The following is a 9,766-nucleotide window of genomic DNA, read 5'->3' on the forward strand; positions in this document are numbered from 1 at the left end:
CCTGATTCCTATTTGCCATGTTACCAGTATTAAATCGACATTCCTGCTTCCAGTACCCTAGCCTACCCCAGACGTGTCAAGGATTTGTCTTCTTCAAAGTCGGCATATCAACACCTGTACTCAGATCAATAGGAACACTTATTCCTCTACCATGCTATTGATACCCATTACCACTTTGCATCATCTGGATTCCATGTTGATACACTCCCTGCATGGGACCAGTAATCTGAACAAACTGTTAATTCTAACCTCGGTGTGTAGCTTTTATTTGAGCTACCATTAACTTTTCCTTCAATTTCTTGTGCTTCTTTTCGAATTTGTTGCTGCAATATCGAGCATATCTCAGTATCTCGTCAGTGGGCTTAGCCTCCCACCAGATTAAATGCTGGTGAATCATGGAACCAACCTCTGGCTTCAATCCATACCCAAATCCGTAAACAAAAGGTCCCATATCCTTTGCCTCAATAGTCTCTGTCCCATTGAATTGTTTCAATGCCTGCAACAGTCTTTCATACTAAGGGTGTACTGACTCTCTAAACTTCTGGGCTGTCAATCTTGACCCAATCAATTGCTTTCGGAGAGATTTACAATTTCAGAAATGTAATCACCTGATTATACTTTTTCATTACCAGTGGTGACGGAGCATGTGATATAGGATGTCTTGTCGGCTCCACTGCAAGCCAATCCACAGCAACTTTGCATTCAACCCACAAATCACCTGGAACCACAATGTCAAATAAGGTATCCAGATCCTTCCATAGGACCTTTGATGTTTTTACAGATCTATCAACCTGTCTGTACCATCCCACTGAATTTTCTCTTAATTCCGTAAAATCATTTGTGAATGACACAAGATCAGTCTTTCTCCAAGGTATATGGACAAACCCTCTACCAGGCACTTCTCTCATGGGAAGGATTTGAATAGCCTCGTCTTTCTTCTCTGTTCTAGATGGAGGCATTTGTACCCTGACTTTCTTCGGTTCTTTTTTTTTAGACCACCTACTTTCCCATTTATCTAGCTCACTCCACTTTTGAACATATGAAATGAATTCCTTGATTGGTAATTTTCTTCCTGCCAGCCTCATAGCTGAGAGATCTCTGTCACTAAAGCCTAACATGTAACTTCTTTGTAAGGCCATAGATGTCTGCAAATCAATTCCATATCTGTGAGCCAATTCCGATTATCTTTTACATGCCTGTCCTGCACGTCTGGTGAAATCTTTACACAGGAACAATAGTTCATCATCCTGGTAAGCATTCAGTTGTGACATGTCAAGAGTTCCATTTAGCACTTCCTCCAATTCTACTTTTAATTTAGCCATATCCTTTACCCTTTCTCTCTCCTGAACCTGAGTATTCCCTCCAATAGTTCCAGGATTTCCACTTCCACTTGGAGTGTCTATGCACGTGAGCCAATCATCGAATTCTCGGGCAGTAAGACCTGGTTGTTCTGCTGGGGTATTAAGAATTATCTCTCCACTATAGGTATTACTACTTGCATTCGGTGGTGAATTCAAAAAGGACATATCAGAAATTGGCATTCCCATGATTATCTCTGTCCTAGGAGTACTGTGATTCACAATTGGAAGCTCATTTGTTCTAGGCAGTAAAAAAGGTGATGCTCTCTAAGGAAATCTTCTAGTTGGGTCAAGCCCTGTCTGATTCAATGTAGGGTCTGCACTTGCAGCACATGGGGTATTCTCTTGTATCGGAACCATAGGAGTCTGAGGAATTGGTCTCATTGTTGAGCCCACTGAGGAATTAGCTATAGTATCCATTCCAGTAAGAACAGCCAAAGTATGTATAGTATTTCCTGCCAATTCATGATTATATAAAGGAACTACAGGATCAAGTGTGACAGGAACAGTCAATGCATCTAGAGCATTTAGAGGGTGTGAAGTCGAATGGACTATCATTCCTGAATTCTCTCCCATCAAATTTGGATTCATATTTACTGGTGTCATGGGCACATCAAAAGACTCGCCCATAGGCACATTACTCGCTCCACCAGTCTGTGTTACATTCTATGGAGGTGGATGGTTTATCAATAATTCAGTTAATTAGTCCTCGTTTGAATCACTGTCACTGTCTTCAACTATATTCTTTGTGTCTTCTGTCTCTTTCTTCTTTTTCTTATCCTTGCATTTACCTATCCCTGCTTCCTCACTTGTTAGTGCAGGATATAATCTAGCTCCCTCAATCATGTCTGTTCTCCAGGATTTCTGCTCTGGATCCCATCTAGCATCTGCACAAGTACATATGACTTTCTTGACTCTCCCTTGAAATCTCTTTCCATCTCAGATGGGCTGTATGTTCCCAAGCATTAAGTGGTTTGGATTGTGTAGATCTAGGAGGTGGTTTCATTTCATACTGTGTCCTCCTTAAATGCTCAAAGATTCTCAAATTAAATGTCCCATAACTAGGAAAGATCAATGCACTATCTCTCTCAGTGATCTTATGCCATTGTGCAAGCCAAACACATGTGTGAAGACCAGCCACTATTGCTATAATATGACCTGGTTTACCTTCGGGTGGTGCCTCTGCCCCCTTTCTGACAGGCACAGTCACATCTCCCTTCACTAGGCTTTGTAATGCTTTAAAGAATATCATTTTATAGCAACAATATGCAGTATTCACAAAAGACTTTTAATTGAAACCAGGAAATGGCTTTCACTCACAATTCTCTGTTCAGCAATCACTAGCAATACCAGCACAGCTCTCAATTACTTATTCAAATAATACCAGTGCGGCTGTACAGAACCGACCGATACCAGCGCAGCACACTGTGACGTCAATCTCACTCCTTGCAGTAGCTCACCCTCCTTTACAATTTTCACAGACACACTCTCTAAGCAGTTTATGCAAAACAATGCAAGCAATTTCAGCGACTAGCTTTGTCTGCTTCTCTACAGAAATTTAAGATTTTCAAACACTACAGAAGTTTAAGACTTTCAAATACACAAGAAACAGTTCAGAGCAACCCTTTCCAACCTATCCTGACATTCACTTCAAGTGAAACCTCGACCAGCGGGATCGCAATGAGATTGATACAGTTCTTTCCTGTGCACCGAGATCAGATATCCCAACCACATCTTACAATCACTCGTAGATGAAAGGGCCGATTCACAGAACTAATATGAGATAAAATCCTAAACTTACTACTTTTGGAATTCAAGGAAGGCATTTAGTAGTAGTAAAGTTAGGACTCTTAACTTTACTACTACTAAACTGAGACAAAATCCTAACTTTATGACTTTCGGTATTCACAAAAGGCATTTAGTAGTAGTGAATTTGAGACATTATCATGGACCTGCACATGTGGGGAGAGACACAATGGTGCACCAGTTTAGACAAACGTGGTTTAACCCACGATTTAGAATGATGGCCAAAGTATTATGCCGCTGATGTGTTGTATGTCAACAACAGAATGTAGGCAGAAAAACAGCAGTAACACTGAGTCCCATAGGGAGATCAGGAGGCCCCTTCAATAGGATGCAACTGGACTTTATCAAGATGCCAGTGCACAATAGGTTGAGAGATGCCCTAGTGATTTTGTGCAGTTCTCACATTGGATTCAAGCTTGCCTGAATGGGAGAATTGATAGTGCCAAATTGGCTAAGTTGTTGATGAGGGAGTTAATTGCACTGTTCAGTTTTCTGACTTCTCTGGAGTCAGACCGAGGCTCCACTGCAATTACCTACCAGAGGCTTTTGGATTTGTGGACAAGTCAATGGCACTTTGAAATCCAGATTGGCTAAAGTGTGCACTTCAATGTCCCTGAAATGACCTGATACATTGCCTCTTGTGTTGATGAGTCTAAGCAGTACTCCAGATAGGAGGAAATGTTTGTCCCCCCATGAGATCATCATGGGAAGGGCCATAAGACTGCCAGTTGTGCCTGTGAAGGCACTTATGCACATAACAGATGAAATGATTCTTGATTACTGCAAAGGACTGGCTGATGTGGTGCATTCTGTGTCTCACCAGGTTGGGGAGGATACAGCACGTCTTAACAGGAGCAGTGCCATGACCTCAGTACCAGCAACTTGGTTATGGTGAAGAAGCATGTGCACATGTCATGCTTGGAGCCTAGGTGGCGTGGCCCCTAACAGGTGATTCTGGTCACTACGACATATGTGAAAAACAGAGGTCTCCCTAATTGGGTACACACTGATCATACTCGCTGATTCGCTTGTCCACTTGATGATATAATAGCACCTGTTGCTGATATGCCATTGGTTACAGTGAGACAGAGGGAGCAGGTTAGTCAAGCTGTTGGTGATCAGCAAGAAGCTAGGATAGCACTTGTTTTGCCTGAGGGTGGTCTGAGAGAGTCAACAGGTGAAGTTGTTACAGAGGGTCTCATCCTGTACTGTTGACTGCCCAGATTCAGACCCTGCCACGAGTCTAGTGTAGTCGTAATGCTTTTATACCTGGACACCGGTGGCCAAGAAGACAGGAGAGACAGAGAGAGAGAGAGAGAGAGAGAGAGAGAGAGAGAGAGAGAGAGAGAGACGCTGTTTGTCTGAAGTTCATGTGCCACACAGTAAGCCAGAAGATACTGAAGGATCTGGCCTAAGTGACAGTGATGAAGAAGGGCCAACAGTAAGGAGATCAAAGAGAGCTAGGGTACCTTGTCAGAGGTATTCGTCACCTGAATGGATGTACCTAGCTGTCAATGACTGGGAGAGAGCATTTTGCACCTTTTGCTATACAATTTGCACCCACTTGAGTCTCTTTATACTGAATGTGGTGGCTGAACTAAGTTTTGAAATTGAATTGCCACTTAACAGACTAAGTCAATTTATTGTGAAAGTGATCATCTGTGAGTTTGAACTTAGCATTTTTTAGAGAAAGAACTTAATAGATCTGCCCAAACTACAAAGAAGAGTTTCAAGGCCCGAGTCTGCTGAAGCTTCGTGTGGTTGAGCCTTAGAAGAATACGGAGTAGGGATAAGGAAGTCTCATGAAGATCATTGTGCATATATTTTACTGGCAAAGACATTCGAACTTTGCACTCTTTGCGAGTGGAAACTTCTGCAATTTTCTAGTTAAAAAGTCTGACATTAGCAGAACTCATGGAGCCTAACCCAAACACTAGTAGATGTAGACACTTAGGTGTACGCCGCATTAGGCTTCACTATAATGCGGACTGGTTCAACCCCTTTTTTGAGACCTGTCTTCTTTCCCTGAAAAGTCCCAGTCTTTAGGTAACACTGTGTCTCTCAGCTCTTGGGGCAGATCATCTTTTGTCAACATTGGGTACAGTCCGATTTCTGATTTTTGTCTAACAAGTTTAAAGGCAATGTCCTCATCATGAGTCTGAAACTCGATCCCATTTGGGGTATAGTAAATGGAACAATGGATCAATGCACCACCTTTCTCAGTGATCGTATGCCATTGTGCATACCAAATGCATGCCTGAATACCAACCACTATCCACATAATATGACCTGGCGTACCTTTGGGTGGTGCCTCTTCCCCCTTTCTAACAGGCACAGTGACATCTCCCTTCACTAGACTTTGTAATGCTTTAAAGAATATAATTTTCAATCACCAATATGCAGTATTCACAAATGACTGTTCGTTGAAACCAGGAAATGATCTCCCCTCACAATTCTCTGTTCAGCGATCACTGCCAATACCAGCGTGGCTCTCTATGACGTATTCAACCAATACCAGTGTAGCTTTACATAGCCGACCTATAACAGCGCGGCACACTGTGACATCAATCTCACTCCTTGCTATACTCTCCTTTACAAGTTTCATAAACACCCTCTCTAAGCAGTGTCCACAAAACTATGCCAGTAATTTCAACGACTAACATTGTCTGCTAAACTAAAGAAATTAAAGATTTTCACACACACAAGAAACAGTTCAGAGCAACCCTTTCCAACCTATCCTGACATTCACTTCAAGTGAAGCCTCGACCAGCAGGATCTCACTCGGATTGGTAGAGTTCTTTCCTGTGCACTGAGATCAACGAAACCAACCACATCTCACAATCATGCAAAGATAAAGTCCCTATCTCAGTAATGTTGTCGACGACGTCTCACAATCCGTGCAACATAGCAGAAAGGATTGGTGTTTATGTTGGCAACTTGATTTGCATTGTATCTCTATACATTTACATTTTGTTGTGGCATTGGGGCTTGTGGAACCTGCATAACCTGAGCTTGGGGTACAATGGAATTGTGGACTCTCTGTCTCTGTGCTTTCCGTTTATAAAACATATTATTTCATTGTGATTACACAAATCCACCATCCTGGACCTGATTCCTATTCGCCATATTACCAGTAATAAATCGACATTTGTGCTTCCAATGCCCTAGCCTACTGCAGACGTGGCAGGGGTTTGTCTTCTTCAAAGTCAACACCTGTACTCGGATCAATCAGAACACTTCATCCTCTACCTTGCTGTTGAAACCCATTACCACCTTGCATCATTGGAACTCCCTGTTGATACACTCCCTGCATGAGACCAGTATTCAAAACAAACTGTTGATTCTATACTGAAACTCCTACCATTTATGTATATATCCCGTGATCTTAGGCCACGACGGACCCAATTACCACTTCAACTTCCCTGCATTAAGTGCCACATTCAAACTACAACTGAAATCATCTCTGAAAAACAACACACAATCTCTGCAAAATACTGCAATCTAAGCAAAGCAATTACATAGCGCAACCCTATTAATGCATGCACTGTCCGCTGCTACAATTTGTTTCTGTACTGCCAGAACTCCATCAATCCTTTGACCGAACCATGGAACTCTTAGCACATTGCTATAAAAGTACAAAATAGCAACAGGCAGGCCCAACCTACGGAAGAAATTGAGGTGGACCAATATTAGGCAATCAAGCAATTCAGTCACAGCAATAAAAAAGATCAAAAGAAGTATTTGATGCTCAGAGAGTTTTGTTGTCTATACTGGATAAATCTAAGTCACCTAGAGTAGAGTTCCAGCTAAAAGAGTGGTTCTAAAACTCTAAAGAATCTTGGAAATCAGGCATTTCCATGAACGAAATATGAACAAAACAAATGGAAAATAATCGGGAGGGGGTCAGCATTTCAGAAGCTCAATCAAGAGTCTTCTTGGGTCATTGAAGCCTAAGCCACACTCCGCAGAGAATCAAGTAAAGCGTAGGGGTCTAAACCTCTCAAAGTACAAAAGAATAGTGCTGTAAGCATTGAGGAGAAAGTCTCTGAAAGGATCTGAAAGGTATTGGCAAAGACTCTGGAAACCATCTGGGGGCATCTGAAAGGAGTCTGAAAGCATTTCAGGGCACCTGAAAGGAGTCTGAAAGCATCTGAATCTCTAACGGTGTGAACACTCAGTTAGAACACACAAGAATCTTCTTGGGCCTCACCCCTTTGCACTCATCATCAGGGGTCCATTGTCTTTCTCCCATTCTCACGTTGTGGACAGCAACAATTCCCATATTTCCCACACAAAACATAGAAACGTCATTGTCTTCTCACGCACATACCAGGTTAAAAGATTGCTGAAAAGGCCTCTCAGTTAACACTCTGGCCCTCCATGTTCTTTCGACAAGGTCTTCTTCTCAGGCTCTTTCTAGCAATGCATGTGGACACCTGCAAGAAATGTCAAGTTAGCAGAAAATGAAAACCAGCATTTACGCAGCGTGAAGAATTATAGGCCTAAATTATCAACCAAAAATATTAGCAAGAGTGCACATTTAATAAGCGTGTGTGCACATTTAAACACCAACAAATATGAATGATGAATGCATTAACTTCAGTTAACATAAAGCGTACCATAAATTCTTTGAATAATCGTGTAATTATGGCTTAGAACTACACTCAAAGCAAATATATGAAATACTAATGCACACAGCACACAAACCTAATTCGTTTCAACATGAATGAGATTTCATAACATGAGGATGATTTTCGTTTCTACTCAAACACCTAGATAGTAAATGTCTTTTTTAAAACAGTTAAACACACAGGGCCCGATTCACAGAACTAACTTAAGACAAAATCCTAAACTTACTACTTTTGGTATTCACAGAAGTTAGGATTTTGTCTTAAGTTTGTCTTAAGACAAACTTAAGACAGACTTAAGACAGACTTAAGACAGACTTAAGACAAACTTAAGACAAACTTAAGACAGGCTTGAGACTGACTTAAGACAGACTTAAGACATACTTAAGTTAGGATTTTGTCTTAAGTTTGTCTTAAGTCTGTCTTAAATCTGTCTTAAATCAGTATTAAGTCTGTCTTAAGTTTGTCTTAAGTTTGTCTTAAGTCTGTCTTAATTCTGTCTTAAGTTTGTCTTAAGACAAACTTAAGATAAAATCCTAACTTCTGTGAATACCAAAAGTAGTAAGTTTAGGATTTTGTCTTAAATTAGTAAGCTGGATTTCCAGCGATAATCTCACATTTGACAGTTAGCGCTTGGAATTTTATCGCTTTTGAGATAAGCGTTGCTAATAGCAAGCTATCTCAGCTATAAAATTCCACGTTACCCGGGGATAATTATCCTAGCGCTAAGTGCGCTTAGCGATAATTATTGCCGGTCCTTGATGATATGCCCCTTGAAGTGGTGCCTTGCAGAAGAAGTATAAATTATTTTGAGTGCATCAATATGGGCTAGTGCCTTGTTCCCTAAATGCGTTAGGCGTGACTTATTTTTTAGGGTCTGCTTAAAGACGCTACCCAAATAGATGTAGGTTTGTACAATTTCTAATGAAGTTCCACCAAAGTTCCAATTAAAGGAACAGCACTGCTTCCTTCACCCAAAGGGTAATATCACCTTAGTCTTGGAAATATTTATTTTCAAAAAGTTTTCTTCTGCATGCAAGAATAAAGCATTCGAATTTCGCTGGAGTCCAAGTGGAGTATGTTTAAAATTAAGAACATTGTATGCATATATTAAAACATGTAAGTTTTGTAAGGCAATTCCGGGAGGAAAATTCTTATCATTAATACATTGAGCAGGCAAATCATAAAGGTAAATGGACAATAAAAGAGGAGCTAAAACACAGCCCTGTTTTAAACCGTTTTCTGTGGGAATCTCTGGCGTCAAGTCCTTGTTCCTACCCATCAGGATTTTACACCAGGTGGACGAATGTTATGCAACAGTCAATCTTAATGGATTTACAGGTATCTCCAGCCTGACCAGTTTCCTCTAGAGGGTAGGTCGATTCACCCTTTCAAATGCTGTCGAAAAGTCAACAAAATCAGCATCTAAGATTTGCGAATTTGATGCCACATATTTATCAACCAAGGTTTGGACTATTGCGATAGTGTCTGTTACTGAATGTTTGGGTCTAAAGCCTGCCTTGATTTGGTGGTAGCTTTGGGCCTTTCTAAAGAGCCCAGAGTTTCCACACCATGTCACCCCTAGTTTTGACGCATCGATTAAAGCTACCTTTGACTCCGGGACAGGGGCTGTGACAGGATTTGCTCTCCTTTATGGGTTTCAGGGCTCCACCCTCCATGTTTTCTGTTCTGTTTTTATTGCAATGATACTGGACAATAGACTATAAATCACTATTAGTGTATTAAAAAATGCTGACCTTTACTTTGAGGGTCAAGCAGCTTGGGGCATGTAGTGACTGACATCTGTCTGATGACTGGTGCAGATGCAGGCACATAGAGGCACCTACACCAGCCAGAAGTTACCCAGGGCCGGTCCAAGTCTCAGCCAGTTTGGTTTCCGGGAGGGACATGGAACGGAAACAGTCCTGCTCATGGCAGTGGAGGAACTCAGGAGTGTACTGGATGCCGGAGGGA

General features: G+C 41.4%; 1 pseudogene; it reads right to left on the reverse strand.

The window, feature by feature from the left end:
• Positions 1 to 244: 244 nt before the first annotated feature.
• Positions 245 to 1,085, reverse strand: LOC146798525 (uncharacterized; annotated as a pseudogene).
• Positions 1,086 to 9,766: the final 8,681 nt, after the last annotated feature.

The sequence above is a fragment of the Triturus cristatus genome, chromosome 9, assembly GCF_964204655.1.
Source record: "Triturus cristatus chromosome 9, aTriCri1.1, whole genome shotgun sequence".
Classification (NCBI taxonomy): Eukaryota; Metazoa; Chordata; class Amphibia; order Caudata; family Salamandridae; genus Triturus; species Triturus cristatus.